At 50.9% G+C, this 24,665-nt stretch overlaps 1 protein-coding gene across 5 annotated transcripts in view; it reads right to left on the bottom strand.

Annotated features, from left to right (window-relative positions):
- The window catches only part of LOC309666115 (growth factor receptor-bound protein 10-like), a 122,298-nt gene extending 99,388 nt beyond the window's left edge, over positions 1-22,910 (bottom strand). The window contains exon 1 of one of the 5 annotated variants that reach the window (XM_082473200.1): positions 22,688-22,910. The gene's annotated coding sequence lies outside the window, so the exon portion shown is untranslated. The other 4 variants (XM_082473198.1, XM_082473199.1, XM_082473201.1 and 1 more) reach the window with 4 other exon arrangements.
- Between the last annotated feature and the right edge of the window lie 1,755 nt (positions 22,911-24,665).

Raw genomic sequence — 24,665 nt, forward strand, 5'->3', positions numbered from 1 at the left:
AGGGCGATCCATGCAAGATTCAGGTGTGCGGCCAAATCACCGTCAAGACCCTGGAACGATAACGTGGGAAGAGAAACAGCTTGCGGCACGCGTGCCCAATCGTTGCCTTTATCGATTCTGCAAAAACAGCACTCACACGCTGAAACACCTTCTAAATGAACTTGTTCTCACGTATCCAGCAGGGGACCCTCAGCTGTTGATAATCCCCACGGGGACCAGCCCTAAACAAGCGCTAACTTCTTTAGGAATCCTAGCCATTCACACATCACTGACCAAAGATCAGGTCCCCCCCCTCCTGTCTGGGAAAGTTTGCCCCTCGGAACAGAGGCAAAGGATAGGGAAAAGGGGGAGCTTATTCACCAGTGAGATGGCGACTGGGGGCCTGGCGTCCCAAGCACATCACTCTGAAGCCCACCTCTGCATTCAGGTGAGGGCACCTCAGAATATTTATTGTTCCTCACGTGGACAGAGTCTGAGGGGCGAGGCCGGCTCTCCCAGTGCAAACCTAATTCAGACTTCAGTTCCAGCATCAAAATTCACACTTTGTATCTCATTCTTCTTCTCCCAGTGATGTGAACTATTAAAATAGTCACAACAGACTAACTTCAAATGGTCTCCTATAGGGGGCTTCCCTGGTGGCGCAGTGGTTGAGAATCTGCCTGCCAATGCAGGGGACATGGGCTCGAGCCCTGGTCTGGGAAGATCCCACATGCCGCAGAGCAACTGGGCCCGTGAGCCACAACTACTGAGCCTGCGCGTCTGGAGCCCGTGCTCCGCAACAAGAGAGGCTGCAATAGTGAGAGGCCCGCGCACCGCGATGAAGAGTGGCCCCCGCTTGCCGCAACTAGAGAAAGCCCTCGCACAGAAACGAAGACCCAACACAGCCAAAAATAAATAAATTAATTAATTAATTAAAGAAAAGACTGACTGCATTAAGAACATTTATGAATTTATGAAAAATACATATGTTTATAAAAAAAAAAAAACGGTCTCCTATAAAGATTACTAAATCTTGTTAGAATTCTATTGTCTGCCATGGCTGTGACGCCAAATGCTCAGAAAAGGTCAGCCATCACTCCACACAGGGGGCTTCAGGGGAGGAAAAACAGTATCAAGACTCAAGAAGGAATCTTTCATTGTGACCAAAACCACTTGCGTTAGCTACTGGAACAGGCTTCTTTGCAAATATAGATCCCATGTCTCTCCCAGCCCTTGCCCTCCCCTTCACGCTTCCCAAGCTCACTGGGTGTCGACACCCCAAAGATGTGCTCTGAGGCTCTCTCACATTACCTGGATGGTAAAGGAATAAATGAGTATCTGGTCTCATCCCAGTTCCTGGGGCACAGCCCCTAAAACTCCTGGGATCTCCAGAGCGGTGACTGTCTTTTTGTATGCTGATGAGGTGACAGGCAGCTGGGGCGGGGCTGGTCACCAAAAGGCGGAGGCACAGTTACAGGGTTGGAACTTGCAGCCTCCCCCTATGACCTCCAGTGGGGGAGAGGGGCTGGAGACTGAATTAATCTCAGTCTCAATTAACTCAATTAATGCAACGGCCAATGAGTTAATCAATCGTACCTACCGACTGCAACCTCCACAGAAACCCCTCAAGGACAGGGTTCAGGGAGATTCCCAGGTGGTGAACACTTTGGGGGGCTGGGAGGGGTGCACCCCACCCCCATACCTCACCTCATGCATTGCTCCCATTTGGCGGTTCCCGAGCTGTGTCCCTTACAGTCCCTCGGGGTCGCTTCAGGCCCTTTAACCTATGAGATCCGATTCTCCCTCCAGGCAGACGGTGTCAGAGCTGAGCTGAGCTGTAGGACACCCGGCTGGTGCCTGGACAGTCGGAGAACTGACGTCAGGAGCACAAAACTGACATTTGGTGTCAGAAGCGTTGTGAGTAAAACCAGCTCAACCCAACAGAGGAAAAACAGGCCCCGTGGCCAAGACTGCCCTGCCCCCCACCCTGCAGGCGCTCAGGCCCTGGCCTGCGGCTCCCACCCTCACCCCGCAGGTTCTGAGGTCTCCAAGCAGCACACTGGGGCCCTTCCCGCCCCCCAAGGCTGCAGGCATCTCGGGCCTCTGCTCCCCCGGCAGGAAGTGAGGCAGAAGGACGAGAACGCCGGTCCCTATGCGTCCTCGTCACAGCTCGCGCCTTCCGCGTGCGATAAAAAGCGCCACCTCCTCTGCCTTCCTGGTCTCTGCGGGTGAACCTTCCTTGGCTCCAACGTGCTCCTGGAGGCACCTGAGACTCTTTGGACTCCCCGCCTGTAACCGTGGCCTAGGACAGGGCAGCCCACACCGGGTGACACGCGGGCAGGATGCGCTCAGCAAACGCAGCTGGACCAGATGTCGGAACTGCCCGCACTTCGCAGCCTGGACCGACATGCAAAGCTTCCTGTCACCCCCTGGAGGCTGACGCCCGCACCCGCTCCCCAGACCCATCTGAGCAGCGCAGGTCACCTCAGCTGACACGTGGCTCCTGGCACCATCATTTCCACTTGGCATCCATACTTAATTTAACGTCCCAAAGAGCCTGAGAATGCCAGGAGACTGAAGACCCAGGCTCCCCGTTATGTGGCCCCAATAACTCTGGACCTGGAGGCTTCAGGCCTCTCTGAGCTACAGGTGACACAACAGAAACAAGCAAGCAATCAAAGGGACTGCTGGTGCCCCTGCCGGGCACTCCTCCACCTTCCCCAGGGGGCGGGGGCCCCAGCATCTTGAGCCCCTGTTCCAAAACCTCCTGCAAGACACCACGATGTGACCTGTCCCTTCCCTCTTGGTCTCTCCCGACTGCATCCTAGAGCTTCCTGGAGGCCACATGACACGTGACTGATGCAGAGCTGATCCCAGGACCCCCTGCCAGACGGGAAAGGAATTTACAAAATGTAAAATGCTGTCAGTCTCATTAAACTTCTGTTGTTTGAAAAATATAGTTATTTTTTCTTAAAAGACGTTGCTTAGGTTTACATATAGTGAGTTTATTATTATTCTTTTTACAGAACAATATTTTTTAAATTTCTATCTTCATTTCTAAAATGATAAATAGCAATACACAGGGCCACGTGAACAGAAGCTCTTCGGGGTCTTCTGTCACCTGTAAGAGCGTCAAGCATTCCTGAAAGCAGTCACCACGCCCAGGCCAGGCCCTGCCCACAGGGGGACAGTCCCAGCCCCAATGCTGAGGCCCCCAGCTCTGCAGAGAGAGCCTGTCTCTCATGGGACAAGACTCACAGAGACTTCTTCTTCCCTTCTCATTTTCTTCGAAATGAGACTGAACTTCAGAACTCCGCACCCCAGACGTGGCCCTGTAAAGAGTCCCCAGCCAGAGCCCACGCGGAGGGCACTCTACTCCAGGTGCACAGGGGGACCCGGCTCGTACCCTCTGACTGTGGCTGGTCCCTTGCTGATTCTGGCAAGATGCAAGGCTCTGAGTCACTCAGCACCTTCTTCCCTCCCCCCTCGCCCCCCCCCCAAATAAGCCACCAAATGGGCTGCAACAGAGGGAAATGTCACACGTCCAGTATTTCCAGTTTTCAAGCAGAGTTCTAGAACAGCCTCAGGCTGGGTGGGGCCCCCCCCGGGGCCCCCCTCCCCCCTCCCCCCTCCCCCCTCCCCCGGGGAGCCGGGTGCAGACCCAGAGTGCAGGGCAGCCCCGAAGGCAACAGCGACCATGTACCCCTGTCCCCAACAGCGCTGATCCCGGGGGCGCTTCCTTCCCCCGACCAGGGAGCCCACAGCCCCGGGACCACGGTGTCTCCCACCTCCTCGGGCTCCCGCGGGAGGATTACCACTCCTGGGGCTGCACCCCGCTTAAGAAGCGGAAAGAGGATCTACTGCTGACCTGAGAACGTGAGACTGGCTCTTCTAAATAGGGCAAGAGCCTCTGTAATACCTGTTATCTCCAGCCTCAGGAGTCCCACCCCGCACAGAGCCAAGAGGACCAGTGCCTGCGTGCGCGTCCTCACCTCGGGAAGGCCCCAAGTGACCCTGCCAGGCTTTAAAGAGTCCAGTGAACTCAAATGGCATCCGTGTGCCCTGAAAGCCGGCACTAATGGACCGGAGCCTAAGAGAGATTGCCTCGGGGATAGAGGTCCATGCAGGAGGCCTCCTTCGCCCTCGGAATCACCCCCAACGACCTCCAGTGTTGTGAGAAATAAAGGACAGAACTGCGAGCATCGTGGGGCAAGAGGGGCTCCAGCCTCCAGGAGGCCTCAAAACCCAAGGCCTCTGCCGCAACACGCAAAGCTACCAGGTGGCCACCTGGCCTGGAATCAAAGGTGAAATGATGTTCCATCACAATACAGGGCAAAACGCACCCTTGCCTCCAGATTTAATAGCTCCTAGACCATCCTGAACCCAAGAGTCCCAGGACTGTCAAGAACACAGAATCTTTCCTGAAAAATTCCCCCAGGTAAAGGGAAATGAATGAAGACCTACTGTGTGTCAGGCACCGTGCAATGAATTTACTTACATTTTCCTTTAATGTTTACACATCCTGAGAGCAAAGAATCCACATCTTGGACAAGGTCCTTCCTCTTACTGTTAATGCAAGTTTGTGTGCCCGACACACAGTGAGGCCAAACAACTGAAACGTCAGAGTTTGGAGCAGAGTCAGGTTTACTGCAGGGCCAAGCAAGGAGACGTGGTGGCTCACGCCCTGAAAAGCCTCGAGCTCCCCAAAGGGGTTCGGCAAAGCGAGAGGGCGGGTCGTAGGGTATGGGATCAGCCTGTGCATAATTCTCTGATTGGCTGATGGTGAGGCTACAGGACGGTGTCACAGGGCTTAACATTATCAGTCCTTAGGCTGCAGGAGACCTGGGGCTATGTGTTCAAGGTCATCAAGTAGTTCTTCCATTTGGTGGGGATAGTTTTCACATCTGCAAAACTCAGGAAATGTGCATCAAATACTATTATCTAGGTACTTCAGAGAGGAGCTAAAGCAGAGGATATGGGGAAGGCCTGTCCCGGGAAGGCCCCATGGGGTCCTGCTAGGTTACACTGCCACACACATCCCTATGCATTCGTTGGTGGAAACACACCACCTCCTCCTTCTCCCTTCCTCCTTCCGTGGTGGCATCCAGGGATACAGAGAATGATGGAGTTGGCGTCCAAAGACCTGAGAGGGCAATTCTAACTCTCCCACGAATGCCCACTTGACCCTGAACAAGGCATCTGACTGTGAGGGGCTCCCACTTCCCCATCTACAGAAGGAAGACTCTCTCTCTCTCACTCTCTCTCTCTCTCTCTCTCTCTCTCTCTCTCACGGTTGTCCTGCGGATCATCACATGCAACTCTGTAAACTCAGAGCTACGCAGAAGAAGGAATCCACCCCCACCCAGTCAAGTTCTCGTTCTGTTCCTTCCCAGACAGCAGCACGGGATCTCGTCCCAGCAGTTCTGGAGTTCTGCAGACACCTCTCCATCACCCCAGCCCAGCGGCAGTGGGACTAGATAGCAAGGGCCCCATAAAAACCAACTCAAGTTTCGGTGTTTTGTAAAACATTCTCCTAAATATAATTTACTCTGTGACTGTTCACACCTTAGCAGTCTTTCTTAAAACATAAGGATCATTCTAAGAAGAAAGGATGCTAGAGAAATAAAGGACAGAAAGCTATAAGAGATGCACAAACCAAAAAATAGAAAAATGGCAGATGTTCTTCCTTATCAGTACTTTAAGTGTAAATAGATTAAACCCTCCAGTCAAAAGGCAGATATTGACAGAATGGAGAAAGAAAAAAAAAAAAGAACAACCCACATAATCCAACCATATGCTGAGACTCACTTTAGATCTAAAGACACAATCAGGTTGAAAGCAAAAAGATGGGAAAAGATATTGCATGTTAATATTAAAAAAAAGAGAGAGAGAGAGAAACCTGGGGTCACTATACCAACATCAGACAAAATATACTGTAAGTAAAAACTATTACAGAAGACAAAGAAGGACATTACATATTGAGAAAAGAGCCTCAAAATATATGAAGTAAACACTGACACAAATGAAGGGAGAAACAGACCGATGTACAACACTACTAGGTGGAGACTTTGACACTCCACTCTCAGTAGTGGAGGGAACAACCAGACAGAAGGTCAGTAAGAAACAGAGAACCTGAAAAACTGTAAACCAACTGAACATCACAGACGCACACGGAACACTCCCCCCAACCACAGGAGAATACACATTTTTCCGAAGTGTACATGGACCCTCCTCAAGGACAGACCATATGTTCGGCCACAGAAGAAGCTTTTCATATATGAAAACCCGCAGCCAGCATCATACTCAGTGGTGAAAGAGTGAAGGTTTTCTTCTAAGATCGGGAACAAGACAAGGATGTCCACGTTCAACACTTCTATTTAACATAGTATTAGAAGTTCTAGCTAGAGCAGGCAAGAAAAAAAAATAAAAGGTATGCAAATTGGAAAGGAAGAACTAAAATTATCTGTTTGCAGATGACATAATCTTATATGTCGAAAACCTTAAAAATTACACACACTCACAAGAAAGTATTAGAGTTAATAAATGTATCAAAGTTACAGAATAGAAAATCAACATGCAAAAATCAGTTGTGTTTCTATGTCCCAACAATGAGCAATCTGAAAAGGAAATTAAGAAAACAATTTCATTTACAATAGCATCAGGAATAATAAAATAATTAGGAGTAAATTTAAACCAAGAGGCAAAAGACGTGTACACTGAAAAACTATAAAACATTTCTATATGCATATAAAGAAGAGACATCTCTAAATCATGGACTGGAAAACTTAATATCAAATATCAAATGTTAAAACAATCTACAGACTCAATGCAATCCCTATTAAAATAACACTGGCATTTTTACAGAAATAGAAAAAGCCATCCTAAACTTTGTATGGGTTCTCAAGGGACCCTGAATAGCCAAAACAATCTTGAAAAAGAAGAACAAAGTTGGAAAACTCACATTTCCTGATTTCAGAACTTACTACAAAGTAATCAAGACAGTGTAGTATTGGCATGAGAACAAACATAGACTAATGGAATAGAACAGAGAGCCCAGAAATAAACCCTCACACATATGGCGGGTAAATTTTCAACAAGATGCCAAAACCATTCAATGGGGAAAGGACAGTATTTTCAACAAATGATTCTGGGGAAACTGGATATCCACATGCAAGAAAATGAAGTGAACCCTTACATTACCCATAAACAAAAACTAACTCAAAATGGATCAAAGGCCTTAACATAAGAGCTAAAACTAGAACTCTTAGAACACAGAGGGGAGTATTTTCATGACACTGGATTTAGAAATGACTTCATGGATACGACACCAAAAGTAAAGGACACAACAGGAAGAACACTCTCTGACAGAAATCGCAGCAAGATCTTTTTTGATCCACCTCCTAGAGTAATGGAAATAAAAACAAAAATAAACAAATGAGACCTAATTAAATTTAAAAGCTTTTGCAAAGCAAAGGAAACCATCAACAAAACGAAAAGACAACCCACAGAATGGGAGAAAATATTTGCCAAAGAATCAACCAACAAGGAATTAATCTCCATAATATACAAGCAGCTCATGCAGCTCAACATCAAAGAAATGAACAACCCAGTCAAAAAATGGGCAGAAGATCTAGATAGACATTTCTCCAAAGACAACATACAGATGGCTAAAAAGCACAGGAAGAGATGCTCGTCACTAATTATTAGAGAAATGCAAATCGAAACTACAATGAGAGACTTCCCTGGTAGCGCAGTGGTTAAGAATCCGCCTGCCAATGCAGGGGACATGGGTTCGAGCCCTGGTCTGGGAAAATCCCACATGCCGTGGAGCAACTAAGCCCGTGCGCCACAACTACTGAGTCTGCGCTCTAAAGCCTGCGAGCCACAATTACTGAAGCCTGAGTGCCTAGAGCCCATGCTCCGCAACAAGAGAAGCCACAGCAATGAGAAGCCCGCGCACCACAAGGAAGAGTAGCCCCTGCTCGCCACAACTAGAGAAAGCCTGTGTGCAGCAATGAAGACCCAACACAGCCAAAAATAATAAAAAAAATAAATGAATTAAAAAATAAAAAAACTACAATGAGGTATCACCTCACACCAGTCAGAATGGCCATCATCAAAAAAATCTACAAACAATAAATGCTGGAGAGGGTGTGGAGAAAAGGGAACCCTCCTACACTGATGGTGGGAATGTGAACTGGTACAGCCACTATGGAGAACAGTATGGAGGTTCCTTAAAAAACTAAAAAAATAGAGCTACCATATGATCCCACTCCTGGGTATATATCCAGAGAAAATCATAATTCAAAAAGATACGTGTACTCCAACATTCATTGCAGCACTATTTACAATAGCCAGGACATGGAAGCAACCTAAATGTCCATCAGCAGATGAATGGATAAAGAAGGTGTGGCACATATATACAATGGAATATTACTCAGCCATAAAAAAGAATGAAATAATGCCATTTGCAGTGACATGGATGGACCTAAAGATTGTCATACTGAGTGAAGTAAGTCAGACAAAGATAAATATCTTACGTTATCGCTTATACGTGGAATCTAAAAAAATGGTACAAATGAACCTATTTACAAAACAGAAATAGAGTCACAGATGTAGAAAACAAATCTATAGTTACCAAGGGGGGAGGGGGGGAGGAATAAATTGGGAGGTTGGGATTGACATATACACGCATATATAAAATAGATAACTAATAAGAAGCTACTGTATAGCACGGGGAACTCTACTCAATACTCTGTAATGACCTATATGAGAACAGAGTCTAAAAAAGAGTGGATATATGTATATGTACAACTGATTCACTTTGCTGTACAGCAGAAATTAACACAACATTGTAAATCAACTATACTCCAAAAATAATTAATTAAAAAAATAGACAAATTGAACCTCATCAAAATTACAAACTTTTATGTACTATAAGACAAGAGAGTGAAAAGATAACCCACAGAAAGGGACAAAATAGTTACAAGTCATATTATCTGATAGGGGATTAATATCCAGGATAGATGAAGAGTGCCTACAACTGAAGAAGAAAATCAAGACCACAGTGAGATACCACTTCATACCTATTAGGACAGCTATTAGAAGGAAGGAGGGAGGGAAGGAAGGAAGGAAGGAAGGAAGGGAGGGAGGGAGGGAGGAAAGAAGGAAAGAAGGGAGGGAGGGAGGGAGGGAAGAAGGAAGGAAGGAAGGAAGGAAGGAAGGGAAAGAGGGGGGGAGGGAGGGAGGGAGGAAGGAAGGAAGAAAGGAAAAAGACAAAGAAAAATTGGAAATTACCAAGTATTAGTGTGGATTTGGGAGAAACTGAAACACCTGTGCACAGATGATGAGAAGGCAGAATGGTGCAGCCCCTGCGGAAAAGAGTCTGGCTGTTTGGCCATGAATATTAGCTCTCGTGGCACGTATTAACCTTCAAGAAACACTAAGTTGTTCAACATCACCACGATGCTTGATAAAAGATGACCAAGGAGCGAGGTCCAAAGCCCCCACGGGGTTCTTCAATGCTCGTGCTGACCAACTAGGGGGCAAGAACACAAAATTTCCCAAGGGCCCATTATCGAAGGAAGGATGTTGGTGGCAGAATTTTTCAAAAGGTAGAAGAAGAGGTGACACTGCAGCGTGCAGCCTGACACAGAGAACACAGGCTCGCAGATGCAAGTTAAGACCAAAGCTGCTGTAAGGCCACCTCCCCTAATGGGAAAGACCACCTGGCCCCAGGATCCAGCAGAGGGCAAAGCTCAGGCTGACAGAAGACGGATAGGGAGGGAGCCTCCTAGGGACACAGGACTTGTCTCTCTCCACCACTTGAGGTCACCCGGGGTTTTCACCTGATGCTGAGACGTAAAGGTGCTAAGCAGGGCCTCAACAGCAGTGAGGCCACAATGGGGCCACAAATGCTACATTCCTAAAATGAAAGCAGGCAGGGCTTCTAGACCATTCAAGATCCAAAAGGCTGCAAACCTTTCTCAAAGTTCTCTCTCATCATAAACAAAAGAGAAACCACTGAATAAAACCCACGGCAACCCAAGTAAATGTCAAAGCAGGACTCTGTGCCCATATTTATAAATGGAATAAAGTATGGACACATTTACAAATGCCACATATAAGTGGAATACTACTCAGCCATAAAAAAGGATATAATGGCATTTGCAGCAACATGGATGGACTTGGAGAGTATTATGCTAAGTGAAATGAGTCAGACAGAGAAAGGCAAATACTGTTTGATATCACTTATCTGTGGAATATAACAAATACAACAAATTAGTGAATATAACAAGAGAAGAAGACTCACAGATACAGAGAACAAACTAGTGGCTACCTGTGGGGGAAAGAGGGGCAACACAGGGGTGGGGAGAGGGGGAGGTACAACCTACTGGGTGTAAGATAGGCTTAAGGATGTATTGTACAACATGGGGAACATAGCCAATACTTTGTAATAATTGTAAATGGAGCGTAACCTTTATAAATTATATTAAAATTTTTTTAATTAATTTTAAAAGGGCACAAAATAAATAACACAAAACAGAATGCCACATATAACAACGTAGGGTTAATCACTAAAAATTCTCAGTAAAATTCTCAGACTAAAGTAATAGCATCAGTAATAACAGCTCTTACAAGGAAGGTAAAGTGTCCTTTTCAGAGAATTTCTAGAGAAAAAGACACTGAAGATAAAGGGAGAGGAAATGCATCGACTTTAGTACACAAAACAAGGCCCTGACCAGGAGCAGGTGTGTGGCCTGGGAGTCGGTCAGAGATGTGGGAGGTCAGGCCCCACCCGTCTCACTGAGCTGGAACCTGCATTTAACAGCATCCCTAGGAGATTCATGGGTATACTGAAGTTTAAGAAGAGCTGTTTTCAGACACTGTTAATATTTAACCTGTGTCCATACAGAAATTTGCCAGGGCCCTCCAGGAAAATAAGTGCAAAACACACATCACTTTTTTTTTTAATTGAGGTATACTTGATTTACCATATTTTATTAGTTTCAGGTGTAAAATACAGTGATTCAAAATTTTTATAGATTATTCTCCACTTATACTTACTATAGAATATTGGCTATATTCCCTGCGCTGTACAATATATCCTCGAAGCTTATTTACATCACTTCTTCGTTGCAGGGTGAACCCACGCCATCCCTCTGCTGCGGTCCCCCTTCCTCCAGAGGAGGCCCTGCTTTCAGGCTAAGTGGGGCGGGCCCAGACGAAGGAGGCAGACAGGCTCCTCCAGCACCTGTCCAAGGACGGATGGAGCAGGTCCTCAGCCATCTGCAGCAGCCTTCAAAACCCTTCCCCAACCTGAGCACGGACCCACCACTGGGTCCTGCATGACCACAGGGGCCACATGTGATTAACAAACAGACCAACAGCCAAGGTGCCACCAGCACCGCACTCAGAAGCCAGCTCGCAGACGCAGCCAAGGAAATTCCGTTCAGGAATTCCTCGAACCCCCAATGAAAATGAACAGACAGTGGAAGGACCATTAATTCTACGGAGTGCATTTTTCAGCAGCGAGTACACATCCTGCTCAACCCTCCAGGGCAGTACCCGTGGTCCCTGCTTCACCCTGACGCCCGCCCCACCCCACAAGGAGACCGCACCTCAGCGTACGGTTGCCGAGTACCCCAAATTTTAAGTAAGTGTTCTTCCGTGGGTCTCCGCCACCCGATGTTCTGGAGTACCAGAGGAGACCAAAATCCCCATGAGCCGCCTGCATCCCCACCCAACACACAGAGCTCGTGGGTCCCAGCTAAAGAGGGGTCATGACCTGCTTCCACTGCACACAAGGACAGCCCCACAAATGCCACTGAAGGCCCAGGAGCAGAGACATGCACCAGAGTCAAGGCAGTGGCCTGGTCCCCGGGGCCACTTCTAACTGGACCTGAAGCTCAGCACTTTGGGGCATCATCAAAATCCCTGATCGGTCGCTGGTGGCCTTTCATCCTTACAGAGACCAAAGAGCGAAGGCGCCCACTTCCTGCTCACTCACTGGGAGGGAGACCTTTGGCAGTACAGACAGCAGGACAATAGCTACCTGTGCGCTGTGCGCGGTGCCTACAGTGAGACCTCTATCAACACCCTGGCAGGGACTCCTGCCACCAACCGACAAATGGCAGCTGATCAAAGAGACAATCCACGTGTTAACAGGTGATCTGATTGTTTTCTGAAGTGGGCGGGCAAGGAAGTCCCACCTGTGTTTGGAGCAATTAGTTGGACCCCATCAAGAGGGTGATATCTCCCCAACATCTGCCTCACTTGACCTTAATGGTCCAAGAGGTGTCCCCCAATGAGAGCGCAGGCTCACGAACAAAGACGCAACATGGCCAGATGTGTTTACCTGAGGCTTTGATGCCAGATTACACATGCCATCGAGGTTAAACAGAAGTCCAGCCAGGCATGGACATATATACACTACCAAATGTAAAATAGATAGCTAGTGGGAAGCAGCCGCATAGCACAGGGAGATCAGCTGGGTGCTTTATGACCACCTAGAGAAGTGGGATAGGGAGGGTGGGAGCGAGGCGCAAGAGGGAGGAGATATGGGGATACATGTATATGTATAGCTGATTCACTGTTCTAAAGCAAAAACTAACACACGATTGTAAAACAATTATACTTCAATAAAGATGTTTAAAAAAAAAAAGTCCAGCCAGGCCTTGGCATTCCATTTTCAGCAGAGAAAAAAGTCCCATTCTCCCAGAAGCCCCATCTGTTCGTTTCCCCAGCTGGTTCCCACACCCACTGCCCTCCACTCGGCTAAGAGATAGTGGACAGACTTATCTGGGTGCAGTTACTACTTGTTACACATTAAACAATGAAGATTACAAATGGTTACATAACACCGTCCCCTGGCTAACGTCCACAAAGGCCGTGGGATCCTGGATTCCGGCGGTGGCACGGCCTTCGACCGGTCCGGGAGTCGCGCTTCCGAGAACGCGCGCCCCTCGGAGACCCTCCGCCACCAAAAGGCGCAGCGAGGACGGCGCGCCGCTGACCGCCAGGGCCTGTGCAGGCGACCCCGGGCTGGCCCCTCCCGGCCGGGGCGTGGACCAGAACAGAGCCCACCGTGGGCTGGACTCCGGCGCATCCTGGTGCCTGCCCGCTACAGGTTGTGCCGGAGCCGCCGCACGGGGTCGCTGCGCTCCCGCAGCCGGGGCTCGGGTACCAAGGAGTAGGGCGCAGTGCGCAGGGCGGGAGAGCGACCAGGGTCCGCACGGCTCCGCCCCAATCAGGAGCCTTCAGAATAGAAACACGGATCCTGGGGTCCCGAGCACCCCTGGACACAGCCTAATGTGCTCTAACGCGGAGAAGGGTGGAAGACAACCCCGCAGGAGTGGCTACCACCCTGCCTCCCAAACGTGCCCGATACGACTCACCCCACCATGTGCACACAGGACCCTGCGGCGGAACCCCGGACCCCGTCCTAGGACCACACGCCTCCACTTCAAGGGGACGGCACTTTTAAGGAAGGGCCAGAGCACAGCCTGGTCGAGGTGCACTACAGGAATCCCAGGACCAAACTCCATGTGACAAGGTCATGCCCCCAGGCCCCGCATCCCCTGGATGTCTGGTTCTCAAGGCAATCCCAAAGAACCCCTTCCTCCCTCCGTTATCCCATGCACACCCCCCCGGGCTACCTCCACCCTGATGGAGAAGGACACACTGGCCACTGTCAGATGCCAAAATCCTCCTGACCCACCCGTCAAACGATGCAGAGCCCCGGGTGGGGGGAATCTCAGACCCAACATCAGTCCGACATGGGACTGGGCACCTCCACTCGCTCCCCTCACCTGGCGGAGGGGGGTCGCGTGACCACCAAGGCCGGCCAGTTCTGGTTTTCCAGGGTTAGGATCCTCTCGTAGCCCTCCCCAAAATGCCAGAGCAAGAACAGCAAGGAAGGGAAAGGCTATTTCTTAAAGCCACGAGTGCAAAGCTACTGGATGTCACGCAGAAAGCGGGGCTCCATTTACAACAATACAAAGGAAATAACAGTACTGCATGTGCAGCAGGCGCTGTGCTAGTCACTTTGATTTCATTACAAACATACAACTATACATACACAAATGTGAACACAACCCTGAAACAAACGAAGGAGACAAGAAGGCTTGGAGTAAGTGACTTGCCCAAGGCGACCGAGCTAGCAAGGATACCACAGTCCTCCCTCCTGAAGTGCGTGGCGGGAAGGGCTGGGATGGCACTTAGAACAGTAAACTTGGATGCTGAACCACGCTCACAGGAATGGGGACTGGGGAGCGGGCAGTGGCATCGAGGTGCCATGTTCAGACGCACAGAGAAGGCACCAATGTGCAGCTCCCAGGACAAAGTGGCCAGAGGAGGGGCTCCACGGTGAGCAGGACCACATTATTTTCATATTTTAAAGTCAATCAAATGAAAGCCGTGGAGGCCAGTTCTGAGAGCAGCTGAGAGCAGGGCATCCAACCCCAAGTGCAAGGCCACAGGCCCGGCCTGGCCTCTCCGGGAGGTGGAGATGCAGCAGAGGGAACCGAGGCACAGGACGCAACCCTGAGAATCCAGAGGAAATCACGGTGCTCAGAGATGAACTCTCCTACAGTCCCAGAGCCAGTCACTGGCAGGGGAGACCCAGCTTTCCTTCGGGATCCAGACCTGAGGCCTGTCTGCTGCTCCTCGAGGTGGTGGCTTAGGTGTGCCGGCCTCCCCCACCCCGCTGCTCTCAACCTGGACGTGAGCTCCTTGGCATGATCCCACGCACCCTGCAGCCTCTGGGTTGGGAACAGAGGGCCTCCAAAGGGAATCTTTTAAAAGGCATAAAGGCTGGATGGTGTGCGCTGAACGCCAAGCCAGAAGAGGAGATGGAGCCCCACACACCACAAGGCCCAAGTGTCAGAAGCAAGGAAGCAAGAGGGGTCACAGAAAGTCCAAGGCTCGGCTGGACCCCTCGAGTGCCCCGCTCTCACCACCAGCAGGTGGGTTTCTCTCCTGAAGCAGCGACAGGGCTGTGGCCTCCGGTACCACACTGAGCACAGGGGGTCAGTGCTGCTGATTCTGATGGGACGGCTGACGGCTCCAGGGCTCCCAGGCCCAGATCGTGGGGATGAAAAGAGGCTTCTTCAGACAGTCTGGCCCCTTCCGAGGAGAAAAGACCCAAGACTGGAGCACCGGGGGCTTCCCACACAATGGGGCAAACCAGACAGCCATACCCCGAGGCCCACCATCAGCCTCCCAGGGACGCCTTTGAACGTGGACGGCACAGCAGGGCCCCGACATCTAAGCAAAGCCTTGAGCCCAAAAGATGAGGGACAAGCGCAATGGGTCAGACACCACCCCATCAGCCTCGCCTGTCTGGGTCTCTGTCTGGCCACTGCTGGGGCGACCACCGGGGCTCAGGCGCGACAAGCCCCAAGGCCTGGGACGGCCTGCCCACGTGGCCTGCACCCAGCACCTGCAGGCTCGCGCCCAGGCCTCCATGGAAGGAATGGGCACCGACTGGAAGCTCTTCCCCTCCCCCCTGCCGCCCCCAGGACCGTCTGGGGAATCACAATATGGACCATGGGCTCCTCTCAGTTGCCCAGGCAGCCGCCTGGGTACCAGCCCCAGGGCCCCCCCTTCCCTCACCGCTGCCTCCGTAGCCCTGCACGTCCAAATAAAACATAAAACACACCCGCCAAGTTCTTGCCTGCCATAGGTTCTGCTTTCTGGGTACGCCAGACCCAAATGTGCAGGAAAATAAATAATGTAAAAATTGTAGAGAAGAAACTATGTAAGAAAAAGGAAAAAAAAAAAAAAAGAAGGTAACTAATATATCCAGAAAGAGGTTTAAAAAAATAACGCATCTATGAAATCAGAATATTGCGCCATTAAAAGAAGAATAATTATTCAGGGTAACGATGCTGGCTCACTGACTGCACCAGACATCCCACTGTGCTGGAGGAAGTTGACAGTGGGGAGGCTTGAGGGCCGGGGGGTCAATCTCTCTATTTTCTGCTCAGTTTTGCAGTAGATCTAAAACTGCTCCAAAAAATAAAGTCTACATAAAAATAATAATCAAAAAAGAAATAAAGAGGTCCTTAGAAATTAAAAATGAAAACAGAAATTTAAAATCCAGTAAAAAAGGTTAAAAAGTCTAGATGATATACTCCACAACCTAGCAGAACTCAACAGATTCAGATAGGAGACAAAAGGTAATTAGAGAACCAGTCCGGGCAGCTAACACCCATATAAAAGCAATTCTAGAAAGAAAGAAGAGGAAGATGGGAAAAAAAGAAATGAAAGAATTAATTCAAAAACAGGTCCCAGCCCCAAGGATCTGAGTTTCCAGCTTGAAGGGGCTCTTGATGTACCCTGCACGATAGACGTAGACACCCAACCAGGCACATCTACAAGGGATTTCTGAATAAAGGCACAAAGAGAAAATCCTACAAGCTTCCAGACATGAAAAAAAAAGAAGGAAAAAGAAAAAACACTGAAGAGTGAAGAGTACAATAAGGACATTTTCAGACACGCAAGGTCTCAAAAAATTTGCATGCACCTCTTTTTTTGGAATCTATTATGGAATGGTCTCCATCAAATTGTGGGAAGAAACCAGGAAAGAGGAATCATGAGAGCCAAGAAAAGAACAAAGGGCCTGCTCAGGATAATGGAGGAGGAAGAGGCCGGGATAAAGCTGGGCAGGGAGCCTGGTGGGCAGCCAGGCACCTGGGGACGAAAGGCACACAAGAGGTTGCTTCCCAAAGACACAACTGGCTGGATACCTGCGGTGTCTGAAAGAATATTTGCACACCTGTGTCAGCTTGGAGTGGAGGTGGGGGTCAAGAGTGATAAGCACCTCAACTACTAAGCGAATGCAAATACAACTCCAGAAGAAAGCAAGACGCCCTGCAAGACAGAGAAAGTGATCACAGCACGCTACCTGGCTCCACCAGCAGTGTTTAGGGCTGTTGCCATGGCATCAGCACTGCGTGCCGGGTCCAGCCAATCTCACCATAGAGACAATGGGAGACAGGAAGTACAGGTCAGGATGATGGGACGGAGGTCGGCCTCCTCACCTTCTAAGCAGGGAAGTCAAAGAATCCTACGGGAAGCCGGGGCCTGGGAGGGTGAAGAGGGAGCAAGGAAGGCAGCAAGGAACTACAATACATTACACAGACATCTGCTTAGAAACATGGAGGTGAATACAGAAAAGGTCGGCTGATAAGCCTGGTTACTTCTGGGGAATTGACTCTTTAAACCTTTATCACTGATTAAAAAAACTAAATTTCAAGTATGCCCTGGGTGTTGAGGGATTAGAAAGCCAGTGACCCTTCAAACGGACAGAACCTGCTTGGGAAGGCCAGGAAAGCAGAAGACGGGGCCCTACCTGGGGACAGCAGGACACGACAGAGGCTGGCTGTGTCCACCGTGGCCCTGCAGGCCCCACGGTGGGGAGAAGGGCCAGGACATGACTGCAGTTAAGGAATGGCCCAACTAGGGAGCAAAGAGCTGTCCTGCCTTACCCCCCTTCCTCCACTAGGGAGATGCCATGAAGGTCTCATGCACTCCTTTATCTAGAAACATCCTGGAGGGGTCTCCATGAGATCTACACAGTTCTTCAGAGGAGCACAGAGGCATTCCAGAAAAGGCAACTTGGAGGCTCTTGGGTAGCACACTCACAGACTGTGCTGGTCCAACCAGGACATCACCCAGCTCAACCTCCCAGCCCACGGGAAGACTCCTAAGCAGTGTCCCGGATCTAGTGCAGGCATCACCCTTAGGCCAGGGGAGACCTCCCATGTGCATGACGCTACCGTACAAACTCCTGAATTTAAACGTCCCTCAGTTCATAGTAGCTTTTTGGTCACGATGAGTTTCTTGGAGCAAGGAACTCTAAGATTACTATCAGCTATGGGGCATAATAAAAGTCTTTAGATTAAAGGATGTTTGCAACTCATAAAAGGTTGGAAGAAGACACTCCCAGGGATGAAAGTTTCCCAAAAAAAACAATATGGAAACCAAAGGCCCAACTGGCTGGAGAAGTGAGTACGCAGTGTCCCTCTCCTCTGAGAAGTATCTCAGGTGTGACCCAGGCTAGCTGAAGGCCCCTCCCTGTTGGCGCCCACCTGACACGGGTCTTTAGGTGCCCCCTGGGTTCTCTCTTGAAGAGTGAGACACCAGAGAGCTCACAGACAGGGTCGGACAGAGGGCCACCGGGCAGTTCCAGGGGCAGCACAAGGACAATGGAGGGTCCCAGCTGCCCACCTTGCTTTTAGTTGTGGTGACAGTAACACAGTGAAGAAAGACAAAACACAGCAACCCCTTTCTGTGCCAAGTGCTTTTTGAGCCCACATTACTAGGCGAGATTGCAGCTGCTGGGGCCCGGGCCCATGGCCCTGGCCCGAAAACCCAGCCCGACTTCAGGGAGAGGCAGGGCTGCCCGGCACACAGCCCTCGGACAGGGTGCAGGAGCTGCTCCCTGGGGCAAAGTCAGCCCGTCGGGACCGGCAGTCCACGTGCATTTCAGTCCCAGCTGGGCTAAGCATCTCTGCAGACTCCAGACCCCGGGGTCCTGAAGACAGATGCCGTGTGTCCCCACGTGCCTGCACCCAGCGGTCTCCATGCAGACGCCCAGCGCCACAGGCGGTCTGAGCCCGTGCATCTCAGCCGCTGCCCATCTCTTGCTCCTGGTCACAAAGAACCAGTGTTTGACGCCTGCTCTTCCCCGTGGTCTGCGGCCAGGCGAGGTCTCCATCCCACTGTCCACCTCTGCTCATAGCATCCTACCCGTGGGCAGTTCGAAGTGTCGGCTACTCAGAGGCCAGGAGAGGCTTCTCGCTCACAGTGACTGGTGCTCAAAGCCAGTTTCAGTCAGTGCCACAAGGTTTTGTACAGCTAACGGGTGCAGAGACAAAAATACAAAAAAAAGCAGAGTCTCCCTTCTGATTAATAGAGAGACCTTGCAAATTCACAGGAAGCAGCATAACCAAGCCAATGAGCTGCTCTAAGACAGGCTCAGTGTCGCAGAAGCAGTGTCTCTGAGCCCTCACACGTGCCACATGCCAAGGTGCACCCCACCCTCCCCACAGGTCAGCACCCCTGTGACTCTCATTTTACCAATAAGCTTAGTTAACCCGCTCACCCAGCTAGTAAATGGAAGAACCAGGGGTCTACCCGGGCAAAGCAAAAGGGAGCAAGATGACTTTTTTTTTTTTTTTTTTTTTTAAAGACAATCAGCTTCAAGAATGTTTTCAGGCACTGCAATTTGTGACAATCAAAACAGTCTTCTACTCTCCCCCCCAATCCATATGTAAATTCAATGGTGGAAAAACAGGAAAAATATCCTAGTTTTCCCAGGGGCAACCAGTCATTACCCACCAACTTCATCCCATGCATTCCGGGCAGGGATTCTAAAGCAAGACTATGACTTAAGGGCCAGAGAAGTCATTTCCACCTCAACACCCATCCCTTTCACAAACGGACAAAAGAGCACTTGGGCAAGCAAGGCTTCTCTCATTCTCAAGCCCACCTCTCCCACTACACGAGCAGAAAGGGACAGCTTTTTGGCGTTGGTATATCCCCAAAGGGGAAAGTCACAAGCACTCACTTCTACCTCTGGGAGGATTTTTGATAACTCTGGGACGTGGCTTTCCTTGTTGCCATCTCAAAAAACAGTCATACCATGCCTTACATTATTAAAGAAAAGCCAGCAGCCTGGAGATTTTAAGCTTCACCTGCTTTCATCTCCTTACAGTTAACAAGACCCATGATCGCCAGGAGCACGGACGCTGGATGGAGAAGGTGGGGGAACAGCTCCCCAGAAATGTGCCATAAAACGCTAACACAAAGTAAACACCAGCCAGCGCCTGAATGGGTGTGATCAGTTATAAACACTAAAGTTAGCACACAGGCCTTGTAGGAGGTTCCCAGATCCCCAAAGCACCAGTTTGCCAAGCCTTGCCAACCAAGTCGCTTGACTGCCCTAACGTCTTCCATAATCTCCCATACATCCACAGTTAAGCAAAAAGTAAAGACAGGTGAAATAAATTCTCAACTGGCAGGAAAAGTTTTAGTTAAATTCTGAACATATGACTGATTACTTCAAAGAAAGGCATAGCAAATGTTTTCTCCTTATGGGCCCACACGATTCCACCTTGGTTTAACGGCCTGAGAAACAGACACAGGGATCACAGCCCGAGCTGCAAACGCACACGCTTCTCCCCATGAAGCAGGACAGAATTCCCTGCGGTCAGTCTCACAGTTCTGAGAGGCAGGCCAGCCAACCGCTGTGCACGGTCCTCTTCCCCTGTGGTTAAGAGTTGGACAGAACTCCAAGGAAATAAGTTTCTTAAATTATGTCGCCTTGAAAGCATTAGGTTTTATCAAATATACCAACCTAGAATTTCTAAAGCTGTCAGATGAAGGTGAAGGCACGGTAGATATCTCTGTTCAAGCAGGAGTCTGGTTTCTATATGTTGTAAAGTCTTAGACCAGCCTCATCATCCAAATCAAAAGTTCGGGAACAGCTCTTAAGAGTCTGGCTTTGCTCCTCTCTCCCATTTGAGGGTCAGCGGCCACAGAGATGGTCACTGTAACTGGGCCAGGGCTGCCCCAGGTTCCGACCCTGGCAGCTACCACCCTACAAGCCCTGGACGAGTAGCTGGCATGAACATGCCCAGCTCCGCGTTCCTGGACCACAATGAAAGGCATTTTGCCCAGTCCAATGCTGCCCCCAAAGCAGTGCAGACCATGGGCAACACGCAATACATGACGTTAGGGGGACACAGCTTTTATTAAAACATGATTTTAATGACAATAAACAAAACTACTGTTTCAGACTCATTAGTTCGTGGGTATCAAAGTTTCCTCCCAAACTAAATGTGGATTTAAGCACAAAAAGTAAGTGGACAAAAGAAGTTATTGATAATAGCCTGGTGATAGGGCAAAAATCTGGAAGGCTGGGAGCCCCGGGAATGGTAACAGAGCCTCCTGGTTCTCCGGGTGTGTGACCGGCACGGGGAAGGGCCGTTTCTCTTTTAGAGGCAGATGCACCTGTACAGAAGGAGGAACCTAACAGAGCTTAAAAAAAAAAAACCAAAAAAAAAAAACCCCAAAGCTTAGGCTCTGGTGATAACTCTGGCACTTGCTGGGCCCGTGACCCCGGGCATGCCAATTAATCTCATGAGCCTCAGTTTCCATGCCTGTAAAATGGGTAGCAGGAGGCTGTAGAGGATTTAAAGCAATTAGGCTTTGAACGTGTCTGGTAAACCGTGAAATGCTACAGAAGTATCCCTCGCTACAGTTCTCAATTACGCAAGCAGCTTGCTGGGTGTGTGACTCTCTCTGTCCTCAAATTCTCTCCCTGTAATCCTGGGATTGGCCTGTGTGGTCCTTCTCTTTCAAGGGTCCTCAATAAAACTCAAATATTATATGCAGTAATCCTAGAGTTCTGATTTTTAACCGAAAAACGCAGTCATCTACCATCATTCCTGGAAACACTTTGGTTTCAGAGCTTTTTCCCTAATAAAATACTACCGTAAAAGACACCACCATCGCCAGAAGTCAGAATTTCTTTTGCTACAGAAACCTAGATCCTATCCATTTTTCCTCCTGGAAAGAACGAAGAGAACTCTAGGTCAACTCTTGTGAAAACCGTCCAGCTTGGTGCTGTAAACCCCAGTCAACGCCTGTTGCCGTGCTAACAACATGTGTTCTTAGTAAAACTCAGCGAAACGTTAGAGAGAGCACCATTTCTGAAACTCGGGGGCTCCAAACGGCTGAATCAGCATTTTCAGAAACAAAGTGTCCTGGGCCTGGCCTCGTAAACAGCAGCAAAGAGAAAGTTGTGCAATAACGCGTGTTTACTCACGAGCGCTACTTGTTTGGGTCTTTTCTTCGCATCTCTTGAATGAAGCTGGGGACAACGTTTGCAAGAAAGCAGCCGAAAAGGTCCGGGCCCGAGCCAAGTCACCTGTGGCTCCCCTACGTGACCCACCGCCTCGTCAATGCAAACGACAGAAAGTTGGCGTTTTTTCCAACCCCAAGACAAGACGAACACAATAAAAAGTGGAGAATACCCTCATTTCCATAACGCACATGCTCGAGGGCCGTCGCCAGGCAGGCGTGGGGAGAGGAGATCGCAGAGGCCGAGAGTTGCATCAGAAACTGCCTTCTGTGAACGGCACGGCTCTTATCACATTTCCCCGGCTGGCGGGCCGCTAACCCGCGCGCCCTCGACTTGGGGTTAGGCCCGGGCAGCGGGGTCACCGGCAGAACCAGAGGGAAAGATCCCAGGCCCGGGCGCACTCCGGCTCGGGAGGGTCCGGCCCCACCGCCCGGGCGCGGGCGCACCGGGGGCTGCAGGGGCGCGCGGCGCCCACTCTCCGGGCGGCCCGGGAGCGCGGCCTTGGCCCTGACCGCCCGGTGACGCGGCCCACACCCCCGCCCCAGCCCCGGTCCGGCCCGCGAGCCGCCGGCGTCGGACAGGAGGGCTCCAGCGGGCGCCGCCCGGGCTCCCCGGCTCCCTGGGGTCGCCGACGCCGCGCGCCGCGCCGGGTCCCCGCCCTCGCGCGCCGCAGCCCCCGGCCCGAGGCGACGCCCTTCCGCCCGCCGCGCCCCCGCGGCGCCCGGCGTCCCCGGCCCGGGCGGCCCGCGCGCAGACAATGACGCCGGGACTGCCGCCCGCCCGCCGGCCGGCCACAAAGTAACTTGGCGCCGCGCTCGCCGCCCAACTCCGTACCTGCCGCGGCGCCGCTCCCGGCCGCCTCCGCCTGGCCGCCCGCGACCCTCGGCGCGGCCGGGGCGGCGCGGGTCCCGCGGGGCGAGGGCGGCGCGCAGGGCGGTCCCGGCCCCCGCGCGCCGCCGCCCGGGGACCGCGCGCAAACTTTGGGCTCCGCGCGGGGCTCCGCGGCCTCCGAGCGCCCAGCCCACCGCGGCGCGCCGCTCGCGTCCCTCCCTGCCTCCTCCCGGCCTCCCCACCCCCTCGATGGGCTTTAAACCCGCCCGGCCCCGCCCGCCGCCGCCGCCGCCGCCGCCGCCGCCGCCGCCGCCGCCGCCGCCTCAGCCTCCGCCTCCGCCGCCTCCGCCTCCTCCCCCGGTCGCTTTTCCTGCTCCTCCTCCCGCCGCCGCCGCCGCCCGGACCGCTCGGGGGCGCCAGCGCGGGCGGGGCCGCGGCCTGGGCGCAGGGCGGGGCGCGGGGGGCGCGGGGCCGGAGCTCCCGGAGGCCGCTGCTGCTGCCGGGGGCCGGCGCGGGGAGCTGCGGACCCGCAGCCGGGCGGGGGCGCCGGGACGCCTCGTCCCGCCCCCGGGACCCCCGGACGCGGGACCCCGACCACCCAGGCTGGGGCGTCCGCGAAACACACATCGGACCTGTCCTGGAAGGCAATTTGCAAGCGAATTCTTTGAAACTCAAGAAGGAACTGTGCGGCCTCGATCCTCCGTCCCGGGCGCAGCGAGAGGACAGGACAGAGGAGAGATGGCTGCACGGGCTGTGCCGTGGGCTGCGGTCCCTCCCGGGACCGGGAAACCTGGGCTCGAGTGTCAGCTCGCCTCCAGCCGGGTCTGGAGCCTAGACTCTCTCGTAGCCACGGTTTCCCCATCTGAGTGCCAGCACCGGAGCGCGGGTGGAGTGGGAGGCCCTGCATATTTTCTTAATGCCATCGGGCCTCGAAGTCCTTATCTTTGAAATGGGCTAATAAGCCCGCCTCCGAGTGATGTCCTGGGGGTTAAATGTGGTGTTTAAGCGACTGGTAAGAAGGAACCCCTTAATTCGTGGAAACCATTGTCATTAATATGATTATTAATCTCTCTACCGAATCAAAATTATAATACAAATAGGATAATAATAATTATGTCTTTCTGGGATTTGATGTTATAAAAGCAGCTGCAATAATAGCTTACCTTTACTGAGCATGCGTTTTGTGCCCAACTTGCATTAATCCTCTTATTTAACCCTCTGAACTTGTTACTAGGAGATGCCCACTGCACGACTAGGAAACCAAAGCTCCCAGAGGTTAGATAACTTGCCGAAGGTCAAGTAGCTGGTAGGTGCAGAATAAGGATTCTGCCAAAACCCTTTAGGGCACTTTTAATAGCTCTTGTTTTTCCCACCTTTGGCCTGATTTATCCATGAAAGTTCATCCTTTCTTGTAACTGAAATAAGCCTCCAGAAAATCTCTCCCCATTGGTCCAAGTTCAGAAAACCCCAAGGATGAAAATCTAGAGAGAATAATGTGAAGGAGCTTAGTTCCTGGAAGAACCAAATTGAGCACAAAGACTCCTGTTGTAGACAAAGGATCCAGAGCAAATTAAAGAAGAGTAAAAAAGAGTTGGGCCACTTCTCGAAAGTTGTATGAGCTTTGACTCTTACAGCTTTGCCAAAGGCTCCAATCAGCAAGGATAGCCTGCACCAGCCGGAAAGCCTGATACTCAGCAGGCTTTTATAGGTACCTGAAAAGCACTTTATACATAGACATTTTTCCCTGAATCATTTGTAGGTAAGTTCCATACCCTAATATAACCCCTTACCCCTGTATATTTTGATATGTCTTTCCTATGAGTAGGTATGTTATCTTACATAATCACAGTACAGTTACCAAATCCGTAGCTTTATATTGATAAAATATGTGTATCTATTCTTGGTCCATATTCCAGCTTTGCCCGTTGGTCTGACCATGTCTTTTATAGTATTTCTTTCCCCTCCATCCCAAGATCCTCCA

Source organism: Balaenoptera physalus (assembly GCF_965194825.1).
Source record: "Balaenoptera physalus genome assembly, chromosome: 8".
NCBI classification, from domain to species: domain Eukaryota; kingdom Metazoa; phylum Chordata; class Mammalia; order Artiodactyla; family Balaenopteridae; genus Balaenoptera; species Balaenoptera physalus.